Source organism: Phyllobates terribilis, unplaced genomic scaffold (genome assembly GCF_046119375.1).
Source record: "Phyllobates terribilis strain yellow unplaced genomic scaffold, ASM4611937v1 Scaffold_2__4_contigs__length_985480577, whole genome shotgun sequence".
NCBI lineage: Eukaryota > Metazoa > Chordata > Amphibia > Anura > Dendrobatidae > Phyllobates > Phyllobates terribilis.
This window is the reverse complement of record NW_027362762.1, coordinates 715744995-715772452: the sequence shown is the minus strand read 5'-3', so window position 1 is coordinate 715772452 and position 27458 is coordinate 715744995. Positions and strand designations below refer to the sequence as shown.

At 45.0% G+C, this 27458-nt stretch overlaps 1 protein-coding gene across 2 annotated transcripts in view; it reads right to left on the bottom strand.

The window, feature by feature from the left end:
- Positions 1–27458, bottom strand: part of TAFA3 (TAFA chemokine like family member 3) — a 593704-nt gene that overhangs the window by 8853 nt on the left and 557393 nt on the right. The window lies entirely within an intron of this gene.

The window sequence follows — 27458 nt, the reverse complement described above, 5'->3', positions numbered from 1 at the left end:
TTTAAAAGAGATAACCTTCAAAAATGTTACAGCAAATCTGCCACAAGGATTTAGCTACACCATCTAAGATAAGTATAATCTAGGGGCAGCGACCTTGCTTCCAGTGTTGTATCACTTATTTTACTGGGTGCTGCAGTTTTGATTAAAAATAGTTTTATCTGGTGAAGATCTAACAGTTTTCTGAATGCTGACATCCCCACCCACATCACTGATTGGGTAGCTTTCTGTGTACACTGTGCATATGCATAATGCTGCCAATCAGTGGGTGGGGGTGTGGTTGGACTATCTTGCAGCAGGTCAAGTAGTCTTCTAGTGATAATCTCCGGCTGATAAACAGTGATTTTACCCCCTTCCCGACATGCGCCGTATGTGTACGCACTGCGGGAGCTGCATTCTCGCAAACCGCCATACATATATTTATTCTCGATCATGCGGGCTCAATGAGATCACCGCAAGCACCATGATAATTTTCTCATGGTGCTAGTGGTGATCTCACTGAGATCACCTCAGTTCCTCGTCCTGGCCCGCAGTGAACTGCCAGTGGGAACGCAGCTTCGGTGGCCGGCAGTACCCTCTGTGACGTTACCGCTACTCACTAAAGCTGCTCTCGCAGCAGCTCATTGACTCATGGTTTGCAGTCTGGATGGTAGCATCATGTCACTGTTCAAGTTGTAAACCAAATATCGCAGAGATGGATTACAGCATGGGAAACTATGGATTCTTGCCACTTCGGACAGGTGAGGAATATTGTTGTTTTTTATTTTTGCTTTTATTAAAGGGTACAATGACTTCAGGGGATTAGGTGTCAGTTGAGTATTTTTGTTGTTTATTATTTTCTGTCTTTTACTGGGGACACAGGCTTCAGAGGAATAGGCGTAAGGTGAGTGTAAATGTGCTTTTTATTTTTAAATAAATGTGTAAAATAGTGTGGACTTTTATTTCAAATAAAGGATTTTATTTAGGCTCTGTGTTTATATACAAACTTTTACTATGGGGTTAGTTACTAACCTCTGGGCTTCTTGTCAGCTGCCAATGCAATGCAGACCTGAACCCCAACCCTATTACCGCACTTGCCACCGCACCAGCGCAAGTGGGATCAGCCAAGTCTAACCGCCTGATTTGGCGCATCTCATTGATGCGCCATTTCTAGGGCCGCTGAGGGCTGATGTTATTAGCCTCGGAGGGAGGCAGGATCCTTGGCCCCTTCCCTGGCTATTAATATCAGTCCACAGCTGTCTGTTTAGCGTTTGCTGGTTAGATTTTATAGGGGGAACCTGCGCCAAATTTTTTCCGTTGTCCCCCTATAATCTAGCCAGTAAACACTAATCAAACAGGTGTGAGATGTTATATAGCCAGGGAACATCCTGGCCTAATGGCCCTCTGCTCGTTATAATCATGATGCGGGAGCCTATGTAATTTTTTTAATTTAGTTCTTCATTTTACACTGGATGTACCCAGCAGGGGCTGGATAAAACTCCCAGCATTGTCTTCTGCTTGTGTTGATCTCAGCCGATGCAGGGGATAAAGATGAGAGCTGCCTTCAGCAGATGGCACCTGGAATCAACACACACTGTAATGCTTTTCCAAGCCGCCGATACGTGCCACATGGTCGGTACACAGATGTGTCACACGGATACATGGATGTCACACGTACAGTACAGACCAAAAGTTTGGACACACCTTCTCATTTAAAGATTTTTCTGTATTTTCATGACTTTGAAAATTGTACATTCACACTGAAGGCATCAAAACTATGAATTAACACATGTGGAATTATATACTTAACAAAAAGTGTGAAACAGCTGAAAATATTCTAGGTTCTTCAAAGTAGACACCTTTTGCTTTGATGACTGCTTTGCACACTCTTGGCATTCTCTTGATGAGCTTCAAGAGGTAGTCACCGGAAATGGTTTTCACTTCACTTGTGTGGCCTGTCAGGTTTAATAACTGGGATTTCTTGCCTTATAAATGGGGTTGGGACCATCAGCTGTGCTGTGCAGAAGTCAGGTGGATACACAGCTGAGAGTCCTACTGAATAGACTGTTAGAATTTGTATTATGGCAAGAAAAAAGCAGCTAAGTAAAGAAAAACGAGTGGCCATCATTATTTTAAGAAATGAAGGTCAGTCAGTCCGAAAAATTGGGCAAACTTTGAATGTGTCCCCAAGTGCAGCTGCAAAAACCATCAAGCGCTACAAAGAAACTGGCTCACATGAGGACTGCCCCAGGAAAGGAAGACCAAGAGCCACCTCTGCTTCTGAGGATAAGTTTATCCGAGTCACCAGCCTCAGAAATCGCAGGTTAACAGCAGCTCAGATTAGAGATCAGGTCAATGCCACACAGAGTTCTAGCAGCAGACACATCTCTACAACAACTGTTAAGAGGAGACTTGTGCAGCAGGCCTTCATGGTAAAATAGCTGCTAGGAAACCACTGCTAAGGACAGGCAATAAGCAGTAGAGACTTGTTTGGGCTAAAGAACACAAGGAATGGACATTAGACCAGTGGAAATCTGGGCTTTGGTCTGATTAGTCCAAATTTGAGATCTTTGGTTCCAACCACCGTGTCTTTGTGCGACGCAGAAAACGTGAACGGATGGACTCTATGTGGCACCCCAGGGGTCTGGTTTCCACAGTAACGGCAATGTTATGTCTGAGAGCAGGTGGGAGGTCTCTTGGTCAGGGATCCTGTGCATGCCACACCTCCTGCCCAATTGCAAAAAGAACTTCGGCACTCCATACATGAAAATATAAGAAATATTGTATCTGGACTAATGTCACATTGAAAAATGAAGGTTTTTTGCGCATAATTTGGCCAATTTATGTGTGCCCATCAACCACGACAAGGTCACCTTCGTATGATGGGAAACTACGCTACACTACCACTGGATATGCCACTCTTGGGCTGTAAGCCTGTATGGACAATATGTCTCTGCTTGGGCTTTTAACCTACAATGTATGGGCTGGTAGAGCTAGTTAAAACCACCTGTGACTGAATGGGAGGGACACATGGTCAGAAAAAAGGCTGTCAAACTTCTAATAGTGAGAACACGTACCTGCTGCAATGCTCCAGGAGCGGGATCCCAAAAATGATTAATAGAAAAAATTTATGTGTGCCCATCAACCACGACTATTATTAGCTCTACCAGCCCATACATTGTAGGTTAAAAGCCCAAGCAGAGACATATTGTCCATGCAGGCTTACAGCCCAAGAGTGGCATATCCAGTGGTAGTGTAGCGTAGTTTCCCATCATACGAAGGTGACCTTGTCGTGCTTGATGGGCACACATAAATTGGCCAAATTATGCGCAAAAAACCTTCATTTTTCAAAGTGACATTAGTCCAGATACAATATTTCTTATATTTTCATGTATGGAGTGCCGAAGTTCTTTTTGCAATTGAGATTACTTTTTTCTTCAGAGCACCCGAATAGACCAGTGAGCGACCCCTCTCTTTTTTTCTATTAATCATTTTTGGGATCCCGCTCCTGGAGCATTGCAGCAGGTACGTGTTCACACTATTAGAAGTTTGACAGCCTTTTTTCTGACCATGTGTCCCTCCCATTCAGTCACAGGTGGTTTTAACTAGCTCTACCAGCCCATACATTGTAGGTTAAAAGCCCAAGCAGAGACATATTGTCCATACAGGCTTACAGCCCAAGAGTGGCATATCCAGTGGTAGTGTAGCGTAGTTTCCCATCATACGAAGGTGACCTTGTCGTGGTTGATGGGCACACATAAATTGGCCAAATTATGCGCAAAAAACCTTCATTTTTCAAAGTGACAATAGTCCAGATACAATATTTCTTATATTTTCATGTATGGAGTGCCGAAGTTCTTTTTGCAATTGAGATTACTTTTTTCTTCAGAGCACCCGAATAGACCAGTGAGCGACCCCTCTCTTTTTTTCTATTAATCATTTTTGGGATCCCGCTCCTGGAGCATTGCAGCAGGTACGTGTTCACACTATTAGAAGTTTGACAGCCTTTTTTCTGACCATGTGTCCCTCCCATTCAGTCACAGGTGGTTTTAACTAGCTCTACCAGCCCATACATTGTAGGTTAAAAGCCCAAGCAGAGACATATTGTCCATACAGGCTTACAGCCCAAGAGTGGCATATCCAGTGGTAGTGTAGCGTAGTTTCCCATCATACGAAGGTGACCTTGTCGTGGTTGATGGGCACACATAAATTGGCCAAATTATGCGCAAAAAACCTTCATTTTTCAAAGTGACATTAGTCCAGATACAATATTTCTTATATTTTCATGTATGGAGTGCCGAAGTTCTTTTTGCAATTGAGATTACTTTTTTCTTCAGAGCACCCGAATAGACCAGTGAGCGACCCCTCTCTTTTTTTCTACACCTCCTGCCCAGTCCTGGGAGGGGAAGAACTTCCCCTATATAAACCTAGGGCTGAGGCAGGGTTAGTGAGTAGAGAAGAAGTAGAGACAGAGAAGAGAAGAAGCATAGGAAGAAACAACAGGAGCTCTGTGGGAGCAGTACTACAAGGAGTCAGGGGCTGGCAGCTGCAGAGCTCGCCCTGACTGAGAAGCTATCACCGGACCCGGAGTCCGAGGCTGTGGGGACTAACTCCTATCCAGCAGCAGAAACCGACCGGCAGGGGATTTCAGGTCCTCTGGCCAAGAAACCCGAAGGCACGGTCACACGCGTGGGACCAGCACCGCCGTCGTGGAGCGGAAGCTACTAGAAGGCCCCGAGTCACCGGCCATACGGGTGAGCACCACACGGTACACTCAGGGACGTGGGCTACTTATACCCGCCTCTAGCAAGGTAGCCAGAAGAGTACAGTTAGTTTGGGAGGCCTACAACTCCGCCTGGCCAGGGGAGATCCCATCTGCTCAAGGACTGACCAGGCCCCAATCGCTAGCCAGTACTCCGGGAGGGTCTATCTTTGTCACCAGTAAAGACCCTGAACTACACCGTACCGTCTCCGAGTGGTTCCTGCTACCCCCATCATCCACGTCGGCTGCCCTGAGGCCATACCCCTCCCGTTGGGGGTGATACTATCACGCTGCACAATCCTACCACCGGCCTCAGCGGTCTGCCCTGCAGCGGCAGCTCCTTCGCTGCATTCAACGGGTGGCGTAGTCGTACAACATCTACCGCTAATACAGCGCCACTTAGTCTGACTCCCTGGGCACGGACCGGGTCACCGCCACGAGACTACAACCCTCAACAGATCCGGCTCCGAGTAAGCTCCTGCGTGCGCAACGCTGCGCGACACAGGCCCAGGGGTGCGTCAACTTTTGGCGTAGTCGGCAGGATTTCGTGCCTGCAACCACCGGGTACTGCGTGCCTGAAAAAGACTGTTCAAACTTACCAGTGGTGAAGATTCCCGCCATCCGGCGCCATTTTCAGCCTTCTTCCCGCCTTCTGTGGAGTTTTCCCGCCGTTGGACGCCATCTTGAAGACGCCGCGCGGGAAGAAGAGGGGCGTGGACTCCAAAAGCGCGCGAGAACTGAAGCCCCGCCTCACGTCCAGACGTCGCGTAAGGTCCTGGAAGGAGCCCAGCAGACGCTGACGTCACAGGAGCGCGACGGAAGGTCCTCAACCCTGACAATCCACTGCGGAGCCGCGGCCTACGGAAGAGGATCATCGCAAGGTAGGCCACAGTCCACTAGGGGGGAGAAGGATGTCGGATACGGAGGAGAGCTTCACCGCTTCAACCCCCGCCAGCGCCACCGCCGTTGCGGTCATGCCTTTCACCATGCCCTATATCCCGGGGGCAGCCTGGCTACCCCAGTACTCAGGGGAGTCACATACCCTGCATGACTTTAGAGAAAAGCTGGATAGCCTCTTCCAGGTGTATCCCCTCACAGAGGAGCAAAAAGTGAGCATCCTGGTGGCCCAATTAACCGGGGCAGCCCAAACGGAGGTAAAGTCCTGGCCACCTGGGAGGAGGACTGTCGCAGAGATACTAACCCGGCTGAGGGACACCTTTGATACCCGCACCTCAGCCGAGATCAAGCTTAGATTCTACGGGTGCAAACAGCGGGCACATGAGAGTATAAGGGACTATGCCCTGAACCTACAAGAGGCCCTGAGAGCCATTAAGCAGACCGACCCTGATGGCGTGGGAGACGAGGACAGGCTGTTGACTGAACAATTTATATAGGGTTTATATTGCAATGCCCACCGAACCCAGTTGCGGGCAATGGCCTTACAGGACCCTCATCTGGGATTTGCACAGTTCAAGGACAGAGCCATCCGGGTGCTCCGAGAACCGACACCAGGTGGCGTTGTGACCCACAGACGCCCCACTACCACTTACCACCAGGAGGCGGCACCCTTGTCGGCAGGGCCTGTGGGAGCTGATGCGCAGGCTTTGAACAATGACCCGGCTCCAGACCTGCACCATCAGGTCCAAGAGCTAGCTAAAAGCGTTGCCGCGCTAACCCGAACTGTGCAGTCTTTACAGGTTTCCACTCCAGGGAAGATCCAGCTGGCATCCGGACCGGAGGACATCCCGTGGCGTCGACCAAGGAGGACCCCACCGGCCAGAGGAAGACCCAGCGACCGATACAACGAGGACGGACAACCCATCTGCCGCCGCTGCAATCAACCCGGACATATGGCAAGGTACTGTCCTTTAAACTGGCACAATCTGGGGTAGAGGGCCAAACCCCAGGAAAAAGATCATCAGGCCCATCAAACTGGCGCGACAGATATGTGGGAGGACGTCCAGTCTTGCCTGTGGTACTGGATGGCATCCCTATGAGTGCCCTATTGGACACCGGGTCACAGGTCACCACTATCCCGTACGTGCTCTTCAAGCAGTACTGGAATGACTCGGATATCACCCGCTACCCTGACGACGACTTGAGTATCATCGCCAGCAATGGTCAGCCCGTGCCACAGATTGGATTTAAAGAGGTGACCATTAAAATCGGTAGAGTCGAACTGGCAGCACAGGGACTGATCATTGTAGACATTGACAAACACGAGAGTCACCCAAAGATAACTCTAGGAACTAATGTAATTGAAAATTGTCTTGCAGAGGTGATTTTCCTTTTACAACAGGTTGCCAAGAACGCCAGCTCCGGCCAGCAGCGAGTGCTCCAGAAAGAGATCCGGGCACTGATGCGACGGCAACAGATAGAACTCTCCGGTGGTGAGATTGGTAGCGTAAGAATGTGTGACCCTTTCCCTATTGCCATGCCCCCAAAAAGTGAAATGATGATTTGGTGCCGGGCAGCTATTGGTCTGAGAGGTAGAGATTACCAGGCAATGGTAGAACCAGTTTACTCAGACAGTAGGCCCACCATTTTGACAGCACGGGGGGTGGTCAATGTATGCCATGGGAGGGTGCCCGTTCGCATAATAAATATCGGGAAGAGGGAAGTGTACCTGCCCCGGTATGCCACGCTAGCCAAATTGTATACCATCAATCAAAATTCCATACAGTCCGTAGAACCCTTGCCTCCATCTTCCCGGAGGAAGGTAACGGCTCTAAAGAAACAATGGAGGACTGGTGTCAGCAACTACATTTGGGTACTGACTCCACTCCCTCACACCAGAAACAGGGAGTCTATCGGGTGGTTCAAGAGTACGAGAGAGTGTTTAGTAAACACCCGTTAGACTTCGGGCGAGTCAAGGGGGTAGAACACCACATCCCCACGGGAGACCATCTTCCCATAAAAGACGGCTCCACAAGTTGGACGACCAGTGGGAGAAGGACCCGTACACCGTACTGCCCTCAAGCCACGAGAACCCGAAAGTCTGTACCATCAGTAAAGACGGAGGGGAGACCATAGCCATTGTATCCCGGGATCACCTGAAGAAGTGTCCTGAACAGCTACGGAACCCTGAAGAGGAACAAGAAGACCATCGACCCGTAGAGGAAAGGGAAGATATGGTTAGTACTGTGCTCGGAGACTTCCCTCGGTCCTGGACTCAAGTCAATGGTGCAGTTGTGGTAACCGTCCTCACGTTCCTCCAACCAGCATCCCAAGTGCCTACGGAGCAACAGGTAGAGCTGGAAGAGCAGCCGGTCCAGGAGGCAGAAGACTCCACACAAGCAGAACAGGAGGATCAACCCTCTGCTTATAGTGAGCCTGCCGTACCCCTAGTGAGCCAAAGAGCCGGTAGACAGCTGCCCAGTTTACCCTTGACAGCTCCTACACCCTGTAGTTCAGGGCTAGACAGTCAGCTCCGTAGGTCCTCTAGGGCCACTAGAGGCCAGTGACCCGCATGTTGGAGGATTTGAAGTGTATAAATTGTTTTATTTGTGGTTACCTGTTTTTCTTGTTGCTTGTGTATAATTATGTGTTTCTAGTTATTTATAGGAGTCCTTGGTGGATTTACCGGGAATCCTTGTACATGGTTGGAGCGTAACCTAGGAATGGACTAAAGACTGTTAAGGACTCGGGGCAGGACAGACCCCTACCTGGTTACGTCTCCCTGTTTTGGTGAAATGGACACCTTGCTTTTCTTCAAAGACTGCACCCGGTTGCGGACACGCCGTAACCATCTTTACGTGTTTTTCTTATTGTATTATTATTGTTTATACCTTGTTATGTTTTTCTAAAAATATGTTTAGTCCCGGAGTACTAAATTTCACTAGGGGGGAATGTGGCACCCCAGGGGTCTGGTTTCCACAGTAACGGCAATGTTATGTCTGAGAGCAGGTGGGAGGTCTCTTGGTCAGGGATCCTGTGCATGCCACACCTCCTGCCCAGTCCTGGGAGGGGAAGAACTTCCCCTATATAAACCTAGGGCTGAGGCAGGGTTAGTGAATAGAGAAGAAGTAGAGACAGAGAAGAGAAGCAGCATAGGAAGAAACAACAGGAGCTCTGTGGGAGCAGTACTACAAGGAGTCAGGGGCTGGCAGCTGCAGAGCTCGCCCTGACTGAGAAGCTATCACCGGACCCGGAGTCCGAGGCTGTGGGGACTAACTCCTATCCAGCAGCAGAAACCGACCGGCAGGGGATTTCAGGTCCTCTGGCCAAGAAACCCGAAGGCACGGTCACACGCGTGGGACCAGCACCGCCGTCGTGGAGCGGAAGCTACTAGAAGGCCCCGAGTCACCGGCCATACGGGTGAGCACCACACGGTACACTCAGGGACGTGGGCTACTTATACCCGCCTCTAGCAAGGTAGCCAGAAGAGTACAGTTAGTTTGGGAGGCCTACAACTCCGCCTGGCCAGGGGAGATCCCATCTGCTCAAGGACTGACCAGGCCCAAATCGCTAGCCAGTACTCCGGGAGGGTCTTTCTTTGTCACCAGTAAAGACCCTGAACTACACCGTACCGTCTCCGAGTGGTTCCTGCTACCCCCATCATCCACGTCGGCTGCCCTGAGGCCATACCCCTCCCGTTGGGGGTGATACTATCACGCTGCACAATCCTACCACCGGCCTCAGCGGTCTGCCCTGCAGCGGCAGCTCCTTCGCTGCATTCAACGGGTGGCGTAGTCGTACAACATCTACCGCTAATACAGCGCCACTTAGTCTGACTCCCTGGGCACAGACCGGGTCACCGCCACGAGACTACAACCCTCAACAGATCCGGCTCCGGGTAAGCTCCCGCGTGCGCAACGCTGCGCGACACAGGCCCAGGGGTGCGTCACTCTACATGCCTGGTTCCCACCGTGAAGCATGGAGGAGGAGGTGTGGTGATGGTGTGGGGGTGTTTTGCTGGTGACACTGTTGGGGATTTTTTCAAAATTGAAGGCATACTGAACCAGCATGGCTACCACAGCATCTTGCAGCGGTATGCTATTCCATTCGGTTTGCGTTTAGTTGGACCATCATTTATTTTTCAACAGGACCATGACCCCAAACAGACCTCCAGGCTGTGTAAGGGCTATTTGACCAAGAGGGAGAGTGATGGGGTGCTACGCCAGATGACCTGGCCTCCACAGTCACCAGACCGGAACCCAATCGATATGGTTTGGGGTGAGCTGGACCGCAGAGTGAAGGCAAAAGGGCCAACAAGTGCTAAGCTTCTCTGGGAACTCCTTCAAGATTGTTGGAAGACCATTTCCGGTGACTACCTCTTGAAGGTCATCAAGTGAATGCCAAGAGTTTGCAAAGCAGTCATCAAAGCAAAAGGTGGCTACTTTGAAGAACCTAGAATATAAGAAATATTTTCAGTTGTTTCACACTTTTTTGTTAAGTATGTATTTCCACATGTGTTATTTCATAGTTTTGATGCCTTCAGTGTGAATGTACAATTTTCATAGTCATGAAAATACAGAAAAATCTTTAAATGAGAAGGTGTGTCAAAACTTTTGGTCTGTACTGTATGCCACACAGATTTCACATATGGACACACGGATGGCATACGGACATGGACCACGGATCTCACCAGTACTATTTTTTCCTGTACAGGAATCATCAGGACTGGTGAAGGAGGTGTGACAGCAGCCAAACATGAAAAACAATATAAATCTGATATCGCTGTAATCGCAACGACCTGAAGAATAAAGTTGTCTAATCACCTATACTGCACGAGGAATTGCATAAAAAATAAATAAAACCAATTTGTTCACTCTGCCTCCCAAAGATCGAAGTAAGGCTCGGCTCACATTTATCCTGCCCTCAACCCTGAGCATATACACCAGGGTTTTCATGTAAATCTCAGAAATACGTCCTTCAGACAGAACCCTATAATTCCCTATAATGAGGCAGAAGGAGGCACTGTGGACGCTATCTGACCTGTGATCCGGTGGTGTCCGTCTCTTTAGGCATGCATAAAAGCACTGTCAGACACAGTTTTGTGCACTTCTGAACAGAGGCCAGATGGAGTCCAAAGCAACTCTGCTGCCTCATTATAGTGAATGGATCCATCAGGGGTTTCATGTGTCACGTCACTCAGAGATTTAGATGGAAACTCCAAAGTAAGTGCTCGGCATAGAGTGCTTGATAAATGTGATCGAAAATGTTATGTAAAATGTTCCCAATAAAAGTTTCAACTCAATCCACAAAAACAGCAAGTCCCCACGCAGGTCCGTCATCTGGCAACAGAAATATAGGGCCTTCCACGTTACTGACAGTACAAAGGCTCTGCCCTCCCAAATCCAAATGCCCTTCTCCCATCTGAGCCCCACTGTGCAGAAACCACATTTAGTGTCACCATGTTTGACATTTTTTGTAGCGATGAGAGCCCGCCTAATTTATTGGTGCTTGCCTCTAGAAGCATGAGCTGGTCACTACTACATACTGATCACTATAATGTACTGGTCACTACAATGGCAGATTGCAATTTTCACTCATAAACATCTACTACTGCTTATTTCTGGAAAACACCTATGGCGTAAAAATCGCCACTACATCTATAAATTCCCAAAGGGTATAATTTCCAAAATGGGATAATTTGAGGGAGGATTCTGCTCTTCTAGCACTTAAGGACTCCGTATATGGTGTCCGCAAACTATTCTAGGAAAGTCTGTTCTCCAGGAGGCAAATAGCGCTCCGTCCCTCCTGAGTCTCGCTGTGTGGCTAAGCAGTACTGTATAGCCCTATATGGGGTATTTCTACATTCAGCAGAAATTGTGGGACAAATTTTGATGCCATTTTTACCCATTTCCCAGTGTTAAAATGTAAAATATGGGGCTAAAACAAAATCTTGGTAGTAAAAATGCAATTATTTTTTCTTTACTGCCCAATGGTATACATTTTTTGACATACCTGTGGTGTCAATATGATCACTACACTCCTAGAGGAATTCATTTAGAGGTATAGTTTGTAAAATGGGATCACTTATGGGGGGTTCTGCTGTTCTGGCACCTCAGGGACTCTACCAATGTGATATGCCACCCTAAAGCCAGTCCAGCAAAATCTGAACTCCAATATGATGCTTCTTCCCTTCTGAGCTTTGCACTGTGCCTCAAAATTAATTTTTGGCCACATATGGGGTATGGGTGCACTCAGAAGAAATTGCACAATTTTTGGGGTCCATTTTCTTCTGCTATCCTAGTGAAAATGAAAATATTTGGGGCTAAAACAACATTTTTGAAGGAAAAATATATATTATTTTCATTTTCACAGATCAACATTATAAAATTCTGTGAAGCACCTGTGGGTTCAAGGTGCTCCGTACATGTTTAGATAAATTCCTTTGAGAGGTCTAGTTTCCAAAATGGGGTCACTTGTGGGGGTTTCCACTGTTTAGGCACATGAGGGGCTCTCCAAATGCGACGTGATACTGGCAGACCATTCCATCAAAATCTGCGTTCCAAAACATCACTACTTCCTTTCTGAGCCCTGCCGTGCACCCAAACAGTAGTTTTCACCCACATATCGGGTATCTGTGTACTCAGGAGACATTGCACAGCAAGTTTTGGGGTCCATTTTCTCCTGTCACCTTTGTGAAAGTGCAAAAGTTTTGTGGGAAAAATGTGATTTTTTATTTTATCAGCTCAACGTGATACGTTCCCTGAGGGGTCCAGTTTCCAAAATAGTGTCACTTTTTGGGAGATTCAAAGTTTCCAATGTTTAGGCACTTCAGGGGTTCTACAAATGCGACATGGCGTCCGCTAATTATTCCAGCAAATTTTCTATTCAAAAAGATAAAATGGAGCTCCTTCCCTACTGAGCCCTGCCATGCACCCAAACAGTAGTTTTCCTCCACATATTGGGTATTGGCATACTCAGGAGAAATTGTACAACAAACTGTGTCACGCATTTTCTCCTGCTACCCTTGTAAAAATAAATGAAATTGGGTCTAAAGTAAAATTTTTGTGAAAAAAAGTTAAATGTTAATTTTTTTCCTTCCACATTTCATTAATTCCTGTATAGCACCTGAAGGGTTAATAAACTTCTTGAATGTGGTTTTGAACACCTTGAGGGGTGCAGATTTTAGACTGGTGTCCTTTTTGGGTATTTTCTGTCATATAGATCCCTCAAAGTCACTTCAAATGTGATGTGATCCCTAAAAAATGTTTTGGTCAGTTTTGTTGTAAAAATGAGAAATTGCTGGTCAACTTTTAACCCTTCTAACTTCCTATAAAAAAAAATCTGTTCCAAAATTGTGCTGATGTAAAGTAGACATGTGAGAAATGTTATTTATTAATTGTTTTGTGTGACATAACTCTCTGATTTAAGGGCTGTGACAAAGTTACGGGCAAAGTACTGGAGGGGAGCTATGTAGCACTGAAATTGTTAGATCCAGTGATATAAAGACAGAGAAAATGTTCCAGCACCCGAAGTTATGAGGGGTTAAACAACCATGTTTAGTGCTTGGGTGATTAAACACCTATGGAGAGGAAGAAGGTCAGAGGATAAATTCCCAGCCTTTTAGAGCATTTGGTGTGGGGTGGGTCTGGAGGCACAAGCTCTGGAGCTGTTTTGTCATGTGAATGAAACCTAAACTTTGAGTTGTTTGTTCCTGAAGCGGGCGGTTTCCCGTAGCAACAAGGACTGTGCCATCTGTTATGTTTTGTTTTTCCTGTTAGGCTGGGAAGGCTGCATTTATTTTGATAACATTTTGTGGTTTATGCAGTGTTCTTAACAATTCACAGAAGATTTAAAGAGTCAGTGTTCCTGTGTCTACCTCTATGTGCAACCAAGTGAGCCGATCTACCACAGGACATAAAAATTAAAGTTTGAAAATTGCAAAATTTTCAACATTTTTGTCAAATTTACGATTTTTTCACAAATAAAAGCGTCATATCAAAGAAATTTTACCACTATCGTGAAGTACATTATGTCATGAAAAAAACTGTCTCAGAATCACTGGAATCCGTTGAAGCGTTCCAGAGTTATTACCTCATAAAGTGACACTGGTCAGAATTGAATAAATTGGAGTGGTCAGGAAGGTGAAAACAGGCTTTGGGGGTCAAAGGGATAAAAACTAAACTAAGCAGCCCAGTAAGTGACACATCAGTGGAATCAGAGTCTCTGACCCTACATCATGTTGCTCTAAGATTAGATAGCAAAAATCAGGTGACAGATCAAGTGAAGAAAAGGAAACAGATTTTATGGAATAAAATTCTGTTTGCTGTATCTAAGAAGCTGGAATCCTCTCCCTTTTTTACTTAAGGAAAAAATGCCTATATTACTATTATACTTGGTGAAATCCCATAATAGGTGCCCTACTTCATGCTTTCAGGAATTGTGAAATGTAAGACAATGATGCAGTCAGTCCTATGTTGAAAACAAGTGTCAGATTATCAGAAGTTCTGGATATGTATGATACTTTTATTCACTGCTGCAAAGCTGCTAGAATAAAGAGCACAAGCGTGTAACTAATCCTATTACATGTTACTAATTAAGTGCATTTAGGCCACTTCTTTAATGTGTATTTCAATTCTCAGGAAAGTCTTAAATGTAATGTGTACTGAGGACCAATCACTTCTGTTTAAACTGAACTCATGTCTCTTCTGATAGACTTCTAGTGGTGGAATTTTATAGGACAAAGCTTATAACAAAACATTGTAAATTAATGAGATGATCTCTACCTCCTCATTAAAATTAGTGCCTCGAGTATATTGGTAATCAGAAAATGAAGATAGAGCAGGTTCTTTGCACTTAGAATAAAGTTATAATTTAACAGAAAGATCAGCTCTGGGGCTCTCAATGAATTGCACAAGTAGACTTCGTGAATATAGATTTTCTGGTTTTCAAAACACATTTTGAATTCCTTTATTGGGTATTTTTACTAATCAAAATTTCACATTTAGTAGCCAGATTGAAGACTATTTACTATGCTCATGCATTTTATAGGCTGCCCATTGATGAAAATAAGAACTGTGTAATGCTTCTTTTCACCACAAGAGGCACTGCGGGGAAATCACACAATTTACTGTATAGTTTCACCATAGATTTTGCCTAATTATTGAGGGCCTCAGTAGAAACATACCTTAAATCATTTTAAAGTCAATTGACTTTATTAATAAAAGAGATATATTTAAACATTTCATTTATTTATTTATTTTAGCCTCATTAGTGCATTTAAACATGTGATGCATTAATAAACCTTATGATACGATGCAAACCCCTCTCTTGCAAGGTCCTGTCTGAGGCAAGGTCAAACAGGTATGGTAAGAGGGCAGCCTTAGGGACAAAGGGAAAGTGTCATTGCCATATGTTCTGTAGGATATAATCATATGACCTGCAATCCAGAAGTACAATTGTATATCTTTTCAAGAATTAAACATGTTGTACAGAATTACAGTAGTCTTTTCTTCAAGAAACAGCACCACATCTATTTATAATTTATGTCTAATATTGTTGCTCATCACCATTGAAGCAAATAGGTTTCAGCTGCAATACCGCATTCAACGTGTAGACTGGTGTGGAGCTGTTTCTTTTAGAAGGAAGTACAACCTCTTTAGCATTCTTTGCTCAAAAAGTGAATGCTATTGTGCATAAAACATCTCTTTTACCATCTTTATCTTACTTTTGTCATGTGGATGGGTACGAAACCGTTGTAGTAATCCCCAAAATTCCCATAAATAATGGAATCTAGTTTTTTAAAGAAACATTCTGAACTGAGTTGCTTTGCTAATGTTCACAGGAAGAAGAACCAATGTACTGATATACGCATGATGTTAGCTGTTACTAGATAACAGTAAGAACAAACAAAAAAAGTTAAGACTTCAGATCCAAGAAGAAAAGAAGAAACTTACTAGGGTCAGTGGTGTAGCTTAAAATCAAGAAATATCTATGGATTCAAAACATCATATAATAACCAGCAACTTTGTATCACAGTTGAAAAGTGATGTCATTATTCAACTACAGACCAGGGTAAAGGGCTACAAGAGTGGCACTGAAATCAATGGTCAGATGCTCGCTAATACTGCATTCACACATCCATGTGATACATATATTTTCTTCGATTTATACACACATTCATTGTAAAAACAAACAGATCTATGTGTCCGGTCCATAGGATTCAGAGTCGGTCCAATTCTCATCCATTTTGCTGATCAAACTAGGCCATTTAACCCTATGATGCAGATGAAACAGGGAAGACATACTTTGCACTTTAGTGTTCCATCTGAGTTTCATTCATTTTTACTTATCCATTGCTAAGAATCAATGATCAGAGTCTGCCTCCTTCAGTAAAAAAATGGATGCAACTAGGAAGAAACATGAGAAAAAAAAATGCTCCATTTCTCTCGGATGGTAGCACACAAATACCATGCATTACCCAAAGTAAAAAAACATGGCCAGTGCAGCTCCGGGCTGTGGAGAACTGCACAGATCTTACTGAAAACAACAATCATTATAAAGGCAAGCATATAGTCCCTTTAATTAGTAAAGGACAAGAGCCATGTCCTGGCCCAATTAGTTCTAGGCTCTGGAGAACCACTGGAGCCTTCTTGAAACATGTAGTTACTAAAACACTTTCTAACAGACAATCTTTTAGGTTAGCTAAAGCTACTAACCATGTCCATTACAGCCCTTGGTTTTGGGAGACCATAGATGCTTTACAGAAAACAATGGTCACCATAGGCACTGACTAATCAACAATCACTTCTATTAACTAACAGCAAGAGTTATGTTCGCTCTGGAGAATCATATATGCCTTCGTAAAATCAATGGTCAAAATGGACACTCAATGTTAGTCAATCCCTACTCCTAATAGGTGAGAACAATAGGTATGTCCAATGCAGCTCTTGGCCCTAAAGAACCACTTGTGCTTCATTGAAATCAATGATCACTATAAACACTTACTGATTTCAGTAGATAATCTGTCATTGAGGGGAAACTAGTACAGTGGGGAAAAAAAGTATTTAGTCAACCACCAACTGTGCAAGTTCTCCCACTTAAAAAGATGACAGATGCCTGTAATTGACATCATAGGTAGACCTCAACTATGAGAGACAATTGGTGGTTGACTAAATATTTTTTTCCCCACTGTATTTACATTCATTAATCCTCTAAAATAATGTCTGATTTCACTTCCTCTCAGCAACGTAACCCTTTCCAACAACTGATTCATCTGTTTAAGCGGCACCTGCAAAGTCTTACTAGATTGTGCAAATGATACAAACTCATACAAGTTTGCAGAAAATAATGTTGTATCATCAAGTGTTTGGAGTAAGCTGATGGCAGTGATCAACTGTTTGAGCCCTATTTTAATTATTTTGTCAGGAAAAATTCTAATAGATCAAAATATAATTAAAATCCATGATTAAATGTAAATATAATAATTAATCATTTGTTTTAGATACACAATATTGATGTAAATAGAGAGGTTTTAATGTTAAGGGGGTTTTACGGGCATACAGATTATTTAAATATTTGAAAACCATAAAGAAATTAAGAAATTATATAATTTACTCCTATTTACTTACTACATTAATTTCAAAGCACAGATCACAAAGATTTCAAATCTGTGCTTTGAACAAAATGTAGCCTGTTAAGGTACCATCACGCTTAGCGATGCTACAGAGATCCCAACAACGATACGACCTGTCAGGGATCATTGCTGCATCGCTGTGTGGTCGTTGGTGAGATGTCAAAGAGTCAGATCTTCCCAACGACGCAGCAATGATGCGGCGACCCGTAGCGACCTGTATAACGATGCACGCCTATGTGTTTCTGTGTCTGGGTCGTCAACAAGGTCATTGGTAAGGTGTCAAACACACCGATGCATGCTACCCAGTGGGACCTCAATGATCAAAAAAAGGTCCAGACCATTCCGACACGACCAGCGATCTCACAGCAGGGGCCTGGTCGCTACTAAGTGTCAAACGTAGCGAAATCGCTACTGAGGTCGCTGTTGCGTCACAAAACTTGTGACTCAGCAGCGATCTCGCTAGTCATCTCGCTTAGTGTGACGGGGGCTTTAGTTAAGAACAGCCCTACATGCAGAAGGCTGGACTCAACCAACAGCTCTCAGAGAATTGTGCTCTGAAAAGTTATGACATAATGGGTGGTTTATGATCCTCATCAAGTTGGAAGTGATGGGGGATGTGTACTGTACAAGGAAAGAGGAAGAGCCATATGGTCAGTGCTAGCTCCGCAGATAAATCAAGTACTGTATATGACTCATTGACCACCCTACAGTCTGTTTGTAAAGGCATTGTTTGCAATTACAATTCTTTGCACAATAATTTTGTAATGTAGCAATCTGAAGACTGCAGGAGAGAGAACAGTGCATACTAGGAGAATTCATAAAAATTTTAGTAGTGCGAAACTATGTGAGCAGTGATTTATTCATCTTGAGATTGCATAGGAGTCTCAAGATGGTGCTTTATATTGGAGGTGAGTGGGCACTGAGGATAGGAGCAAGACCATAATGTACCTTGGAAAATGATGCCTAAAGGCATAGGCAATAACAGACTGCAAAGATGACTAGAGAGGTTCTGTAGCATCGGCGTCTCTGCCCCTTGCTAGCAGAGACGCCGTCCCTCTCACCTCCCCGCTCCTGGCACGGCGTCCTCCAGCGCTTCTTTCCCCGCTGCTTCCGGTACGCGCTCCTTTCCCGGCTGTGTGCTTAGGGCGCACGCGTGCGTGCGCTCCCCCTCCCTTAAAGGGACCGCACGCGCCATCCTAAGGAGTCCCCGGCCAATTGCCGGAGGACCTCCCATATATAAGGCACCTCCTCCAAAATGGAGGTGCCCGAGCAAAGTTGTTTGCACTATATCTGATCTGTTCTTCAGCCCTCAGGTCCCGCTGCTAGCCTGACTTCTCGTCCTGCCTGCCAGCCTGTTATCTGTCCGTTACATGCCGAGCCTGCCAGCCTGCTCACCTGGAGCGCTCACCTGTTACCTGCCTGTTACCTGCCTTGGCTATCTGTCCGCTCACCTGGGAGCATCCGCCTGCCCTGTCTGTCAGACCGCTCACCTGGGAGCATCCACCAGTTACCTGCCTGTTACCTGCCTCGTCTGTCAGACCGCTCACCTGGGAGCGTCCACCAGTTACCTGCCTGTTACCTGCCTCGTCTGTCTGCCTGCTCACCTGGGAGCGTCCACCAGTTACCTGTCAGTTACCCGCCTCGTCTGTCTGCCCGCTCACCTGGGAGTGCCCACCAGTTACCTGTCAGTTACCCGCCTCGTCTGTCTGCCCGCTCACCTGGGAGCACCTGCCTGTTTCCTGCCAGCCTGCCTGGAGACCCTGCCATCACTTGCTGTGACCACCTTCCTGGTAAACCTAAAGACTGCTACTTGCCCTGCTTTCTCGAACTGTGACCACCTGTCAGCTTCCAGAGACTTCCGTCTGCTTGCCGTGTCCATCCACCATACCGGTCAGTCCCAGCCATCTGACCCGTGGGAGCCATCTGCTCTCTTAAAAGGTCGTCCCCAGAGTAGCACCTGGTCCCTCAGCCCGGATCCTCCCTGGTCACGGTGTCGTTAGCTGCCATACGACCGGGGTCGGTTCGGGTGGATACTTAGTCACGCCCCTCTGGGTCCCTCCTTGCACCTCGGCACAGAGGTTCCACCACCCGGACCCATAACAGGTTCAAAGGGTAGCTAAAAAAGGAGTGGAGTTTGGGACTCAATACATGGGTGGCCAGATTTTGTTTTTGTTTTTTTTTAAAAACTCTCTTAAAATAGATCTTATCCATTCCACTTTCCTTCTTGAGTCATATTTCCCCTTTAAAGCAGATTTTTGTATTAGATTATATTTTCAATGTATCATTACATTTTTATATTTTGATTTATGCATAAAATTAATGATGCAGATCTTTTAATGGAGTGGTTTACCATCTGGTCAGATGTCTTAGCTAGTCAGATCATAGTGAGAAAGAATGTAAAATTAAAATCAACAACAATGCTGCGAGCTCAGTGGAACAATCACTTCATTTTATCTGAGTGAGCAATTTTTAACATTTCAAATCAGGTAACACCTCTCCTGCCAGAAGGACTGAAATCAAATTAATATTAAACTTCTTTCACGATGCACACTTTATATTGTAGTGACAACACCTGAGGTAGTGGAGTATGTCACTCTAGATTTGCTTATGTTCCATTTACAAATGGCAGAACTGTGCTTCACCTTTTATAGGACAACTAAAAAATGAATAATCTTGGCAATGATTACATAAAAAAAAAAAGATTTTTTATTTTCAGTTATAAACAGTTAACATGTAAATTTCTGGAGAATTAGGAGTCCTAGAGAAAGCCTTGCAAATATATTACTAAAAGTCTATGCACACCTAAATGAAAAATAAAGCAACTTTGCAATTTGTCTTGTTCTATAATATTCCACTTTATTGAGTCTACAGCTCGTATTCCACATTTTGATATATGTATGACTAGTTATGTCAATAAGCATCTACATGTATATGGTATGCAATCGTATCTACATATTATTCCTATAGGAGCGATAAGTCCCCATGGTACCAGACAACAAACAAATACTTTGTTGTCAAATCCTTCAGCCATGCTTTTCTACATTTATCATTTAGTCCTGGCTTACCTCACAAATGTAATTAAGGAAGAAAAAGGAGACTTCTAACAAATTTTTACCAAATGTTCTCATTTTTTGTATCAGCCAATTTTAGACATGTCAAATTTCACCTAAGTCACCATTATCAGCCTTAAATTTTAAATATTAAGGATATTTAATAAAATTACTCTTTGGGTCTCCATTTGAAAATTACACCCTATATGTCAATTCAGAATATGTAACCAATACAATGTTCTTATGCTGTTTTTAGATCTGTAGGACCCTAAAAGGAGGTTTACACATCGGTGTCCTAAGCAAAGATGAGAAGAAATGGACATGTCTGTAATCGCTTGAGGATTTTCTAAAGAAAGGGGCAGATAACGGCATAGCAAAATCTAATGAGGCCTCTATTGTAGTCTTATGCTTTGCTTACTGGCACAGAAGTATTTTCGCCCTATTTTCTTTCCATAATTGCTAGGGAAGTTATTTTCAGCAACTTTAATGTGGGATCTCTACAGACTCAAGAGCATAATAAACATTACATATAAAAAATAAAGAAACCCCTTATACTCTCTGCTCATCTTTCCTGCCTGTCCTCTACTCACCATTACCTGTCGGGTTCTCGCCTTATCTTCTTATCATTGCCACTTGCACTGAAATCCCAAGGCCATCCATGCTAGACTGGGATTAGCAGCTCAGATTCGACCCTGGATGGTTCTGCATAAGCGCGCAAAAGGTCATGATATATGACCTGCACACACAAGCAGAACCTCTCTGGCTCATCAAAGCCAGTAGGCTCTGGCTTAGCATGTGAGACTTGGGGATTTCAGCATAAGCGGCGGAGATAAGAAGATGCAACGAGGGCCAGTCGGGTGACAGTAAGGAGTGGAGGGGCCAAAGAGGTGAGCGGTGAGGTGAGTGTAAGAATTTTTTTTTTAGCTTTTTACGTCCCTTTATGGAGAATGCAGATTTTTTATAAAATTCGAGTTTTAACGGAACCTGTCACCAGGTTTGTCCAATATGAGGTAAGGCCATCACCTTTCAGGCATGATAAATGTGGCACCCCTGCGGGTTTAGTCACCACAGAGGTACTGCATCTCACCCAGAGGTGTGGTAGCTCACTCTCAGGTAAGGATAGAGTGCCGCCCCGGACCCTAATACCTGCATCCTACTCTACACTACTCCAGACCAGCAGGAGAGGCAAGATGCGTCGCTTCCCTTTTGAGCCCTGTCCCTGGCTGGAGTGGGGGGAACCAAAGTATGGGGAACCATGAAGTGGGTGTGGGTGGAGATAGCAGTTCAAGGGAGCTCAGTAAGAAGTGATATAAAAAGAGGGTGGAACATTCTAGAGTGAGACAGTCTGGAAGAACAGTGAAGGGAGCAGGAGCTCTGCAGGAGCTCTGCTCAGGAGGATGGCCTAGTGAGAGAGGCCCAGGACAGACTGAGGAGGAAAGGAGAAGGAAGAAAGGCTCCAGGAGTGAAGAAAGAATCCCAGGGGTACGGGCAGTGCTGGAAGCCACCCGTACGCCCTTATCTACCAGGCGGTGGATGGATCGAGCCGCAGAGGGGACCGGCCCCTATCTAGTGAGAATTACAAAGTTCAACTAGAAACCGGAGGCTTCTGTACTTTCAGGGTGCAGTTGCCACATCCGCAATTAATCGCCAAAAAGGTAGCTACATAGGATCCAGGGAACTCCAGGTTGCCCAGAAAGATCCGAGGATACCAGCTTGGAACACTGTTTGCGAGGCGCAGGGCAGGAAGGGTGAGAGCCAGCGCAGGAAGACGGCTGAGAAGGGCATATAGAACAGGATCCTGTCAGGCACTCTTGAAATACCTGAGGGATTGCTGAACCCCTGCCCGGTGAACGCAGCACGACGTGGGAAGTTATAATCTGCAGTTGTAACAAGGAGCAAAGAGAGAACTGTGAGTAAATCCGGAAGACTGCACCCCACTGTCTCTGTGAAATTATTGCTGGCCATCACCCCCTGCACTACACTGCACCACAACTGCTACAGCAACATCCATAACATCTCAGCACAGCCCTGGAGCTTAGCTGTACCTGTGGAGAGCTGAACCAACTCTGCTGCATTAACAACAGCTTCAGAGGACCTGCTCCGCAGCGGTGGCTCCCTTTAGCCACATACCACAGGTGGCGTCATGAACATTATATAAAAACTAAAAATTGCATGTAAATAATCCCCTTTTATTGACCGCCCTGGGTCACGGACCGGGTCACTGCCACTGTGACTTCTCCCCTAGCAGCGATCGGCCCGGCTACCGAGTACCCCACGGCCCAGTGGGCGCTTCATAAACAGCATTCTATAATGCTGTATATAAGCCCCCTAGCCAACCTGAAAGAGAAGAAAAAAAGCTTTTATTATACTCATCTAGTGGGTGGTCCGGTCTGATGGGTCTAGTTCATCTTGTTCTGGCGCCTCCCATCTTCTTACAATTGCTGTCCTCCTTTCTTCATGTGGATGATGCATCCCTACATCATCCACACAGGCATTGTGATCCTCTACAGCTGTACTTCTCTGTCTTGTTGAGGGTAGAGGAAAGTACTGCAGTACGCAGGCACCGGGAAAGGTTAAAGAGTACCAGGACATGCGCACTGCAGGACTTTGCTCTGTCGTCAACAGGGAAGAGAAGTACGCCTGCACAGGATCGCGATGCCTGGGTGGATGATGTAGGGATTCGTCATCCATACGAAGCAAGAGGATGGTGACCGTAAGAAAATAGGAGGCGCCGGACCAAGATGAGCAACACCCATCTGACTGGACGGTCCCTCCCTTCCCCAGGTGAGTATAATAAAATCTCTTTTTATTTTTTTTCAGGTTGGGTTGGGGACATATATACAGCATTATAGAATGCTGTATATAATGGTAGACAGGTGGGGGCCTTTCCTCATATCGGTCAAACCTGGTGACAGGTTCCTTTTAATAAGTTGCATAATTAATAAGCTTTCCAAACAGCAAAGGAAATGGGACCAATCAAAATCAGACCAAATCTGTTAATAATTGCTTCTTCTATGACATGAACATGCTGTATATTTCCTTTCTCAGATAATTCTCAGTCCACTCTTGTTCCTCCTACATATCCCACATCTCATAAGAGCTTAAATCGAGTAATATTTGAGTTGATTCCTTTATCAAAGAAATAGATTAGACGTAACATGAATACTGTGCGGTAAAATGCCACATCACAACCTCTGACACTCTACACATAAGTCATTGCTTTTCTATAAGAATTTATCCTCACTTGTAAGTTATTTCTTTGAATTTACTCTAGAGATGTATAAGAAAACTGATGCATTCCTTTGTAGTCTGTGCTTTAAACCTGGCAAAATAGCGAAATCATACTTAAATTTGACAAATCTAGTAAAACGATGTACTTTATAAAGCTTGATAAACACATATGCCCTTTTACAGTGTCGTTAAATGACTCAATATTTAAAATTCACAAATCTATGTGCTTTTCAGGTTTATAGCAAAATCTTTACCCGACTTCTCCAAGATTGTGCTGATTATTTAAATGAATATGCCAGCTCTCAGAGGAATGATAAAATATGAGACACATTTAAAAGCATTTGTGGGTAGTAATTTTAATGGGATCAGTAACACAGTTTTCGAAACTTATGAGAAGTCATAGAATCATAAAATGTTCGTACACCTTATTTACCTATTTCAGGAAAACATTGAACACACAGAAAGACATGTAATGTAATCCGCTAAGATTGGTGTCATGTAAATAATTATATAATTTTACTTCCACTCATTTTAAAACCTTAACAACCTATTATATACATTTTCATACTGCTTATATGTGGTAGATGCCAGCCGTGTTATACAGCCGGTTTCTGCAATTGAAACATTTAAATGCCGCTGTCAATCCCTGACAGCAGTCTTTCATTTACGCCACTGCAGGTGAATGTGCACGTTGGCAGCATTGCTTTTTTTTCACCATTTCATCGAATTGGGAATGTTTTTCCTCTTTTTAGTACAATGTAAGGTAAAGCTTGTGAGCAGAGTTCTCACTCCTCTTGATATCTCTTGAATTATGTGTTTGCTCTGTAATGTTTTTATTGTTGGTACAAGTACCCTATGAAATGTAAAGTGCTGCGGAATAAGTTGGCGCTATAGAAATAAAAATTATTATTATTATTATTATTATTATTATTAAAATTAAAGTTATTATTCAAAGCTGCAACTCATCCCTTAAAACCAGTTATAACTCTTGGAAGAAGAGGGGAGAAAAATGCAACAGTAAAAAAGAAAACTGGCTGCGGAGATAAGGGGTTCTTGGCATGTTTTTAACCAATACCTTTTTTTTACATTTTTTCAATTTTAGAGCTACTGGTGCAATCAAAAATGATTGCAAAATGAATACAAACTTCAACGTATGACACGACTGCCTCAGAACTAGCAAAAAAGCGAAATATTACATTTTTTTATTATCCCTAACAGAATCTTTACCTTTCGTGAGAATTATTATACATCTGAAGAAAATACGCTTTGGTACATTGTTCATAGTTACAAGTTTCCTGTTGCGTTTTCCAAATTAGATCTTTGCAGGGCGTCACCTTCTCTAAGGCAAGGTGAGAATCTCACCTTACTTGGCACTCTGTGGCGACGGCAGGGACGCATTAGGTTGTTACAACTGCCAGCTTTCCTGCAGTGATGGAAGAAAGTGTAGTCGCTGTTACAATGACTCTAATTCACAAAACCCAGTACTGTCTCTGTAAGAGGGAGACGGCCCCCTCAACTACTAACCTCGGTGTACCCCTACCCTCTTCCCAATGGACTGCAATCCTCTGTGACCAATTGTATTTGACTAATGTGGTAAAAATAATTCCATAATACATATTAATTTATTATCTGGGGCTCATAAGTCTACAATCTGGATACACATTGCGGGTCATGTGCTGCTATTTCAGATTTATGACTTTACATGTTCAAGGTCAGGTACTCCTATGTCCTACTAGGCATACAGACATCAAAATGTCTCTACTCATGACTCATTTTTTTTATTAGTTAAAATGGAGTATTGCAAACTATAGAAGGGACACGGCCCATTATAGCATGTATTATGGGGATTACTAGAAACTCCGGTATCCGAGATATGTAAAATGTTGCAAAAAAGGAAGCTGTAGTGCTAAAACAATGAAATTATACTTACAAAGTGTCCTAGCATTGTGTCCCTAATTCTCCCCACTGGTATACTACTTACAAAGGCTGCAGATGTTGCAGACTGTAAACCCAATCTGATGCAGCTAATTTTCATTTTTGTGCTTTGTTTTTTCTGCCCTTTCTTCCAAAAGCCATAACTTTTATTTTTCTGACAACATAGACATATGAGAATTTGTTTTCGTGGGATGAGTTGTAGTTTTGAATAACACCAATCATTTTACCATGCAATGTCCCAAAAAATGGATACATACTATAAAGGGACATGGCCTTTATAGTATGTGTTACTGGGATTACTGGGATTTCCGTTTTTTGTGATATGTAAAATGCAGGTATAAGGATATGGACATGCTGCTCACGTTTCCCTCTTGAAGAAACATGTTTATTGCTGTAAAATGTTATTTAATGCATTGCAGGCCCGGCCTCACCACCCAGCGCACCAGGGCAAGTGCCAAGGCCCTGGACAAACAGGGGGCCCACTGCCGCCAACTTCAACTGCCGGCGGCACCTGCGACTCAGCGACCCCACCACCTGTGACGAGCTGGCGTACTCCTGGGATGATGTCAGGGCCATGTTCAATGGAAAGCCTTCCTCTCACCGGCATCCAGCAGCAGCTCAGCCTGCCAGCAACTGGAGCTCTAGCCGTCCCGACTGTACACACAGGTCATGGACTGTTGCAGAGCTGGTTGCCGCAGCCCCATCTCTCTTGGCTCTCCATTATTATTGGCTCTCTGTCAGTGGGGAGAGATTCTATTGGCTGCAGTATCAGTCCACAGGAAGGCTCTCTCCCTCAGGCCCCACTCCCCATTGCTGAGGCTGTCACTAGGCTGTGATATGATGACGCGCTGATTCACTCTCGGCAACGGACGGGAGAGCTGCTCGGCGGTGGTGACTTTGGTTTTTGTCATTCTAATCAGGCATTGTATTAGACAGCCCCTAACGTAACTGACAGATGGGTCCCTACACAGAGGATATAGCATCTTCCTGCAGGGAAGCGATGAGGTCTCATCACTGCAAGGTCTAAGGAGACCATGGAGAGGAGGTGACAGCTGGCAGTGGTGGGATTGTAGGCATACAGACCATCCAAGAGCATGCGGGGGATGAGGAACAGGCATGCCACAGCTTCCCGCTGATCCAGGTACCCAGCAAGAACTCCTGCAGAGTGTTGCACAAGATGATGCCGCTGCTCTCCACACCATCCCCCTATGGCTTGTCGGCCTTCTGTCTGTGTGCCAGGAAGGGTGATGGCAGCATGGGTGACAAGGGGTTGCCGCCTGGTGTATTCTGCCTGGCCTCTAAGGACTCTGTATACCCAACCTTCTGGCCGGCAGCTGGGGCACTACTAGTACTCTCTTGCCCTTATCACAGCAGCAGGCATCGGCCAAGACAGTGGGGAGGGCAGAGGAGCCAGATAAAAGTGGAGGAGCAGTCCGTGAACCGGGAGGAAGAGCATTCTGGGGATGAGAGGAGGCCCAGGGAGCCATTCACGGCCAGAAGCTCTGCTAGATCTTTGCGATCAGGTCGGTGGTGAAGGCTGCAGAGAGTCTGGCCAAATTATATGGGACCGGGAGGTGTATGGGCCCAGCCGGCCGCTGGGGTTTAGCTTGTTGGACCTGCTCAGTGACAACTCCAGTTAGCGCTCTGCCACTCTCGGCTTGACACTGCAGACGAACCTGAAGTAGACATGGAGTCCAGTCACTTCCCCGAGTAAGACTGAGGAGTCAACATAGTCCCGGGGATGTGCCCCAGTGCCTCCTCCCCAGCATCAGACTGGAACACCCAGGGCTGGAGGGAGCATAGCCTTAGGGAGGACAGTCCGAGGAGCATCAGAGGCTACCAGGTGAGGAGCGGGAGAGAGCCAAGGACATGTGCCACAGAAACCATGAGTGTAACACATACAAGTAAACCATGGGTGTATTAAACCACTGGTGTAATATTCACAGATAAACTATGGGTGTAACATATACACATA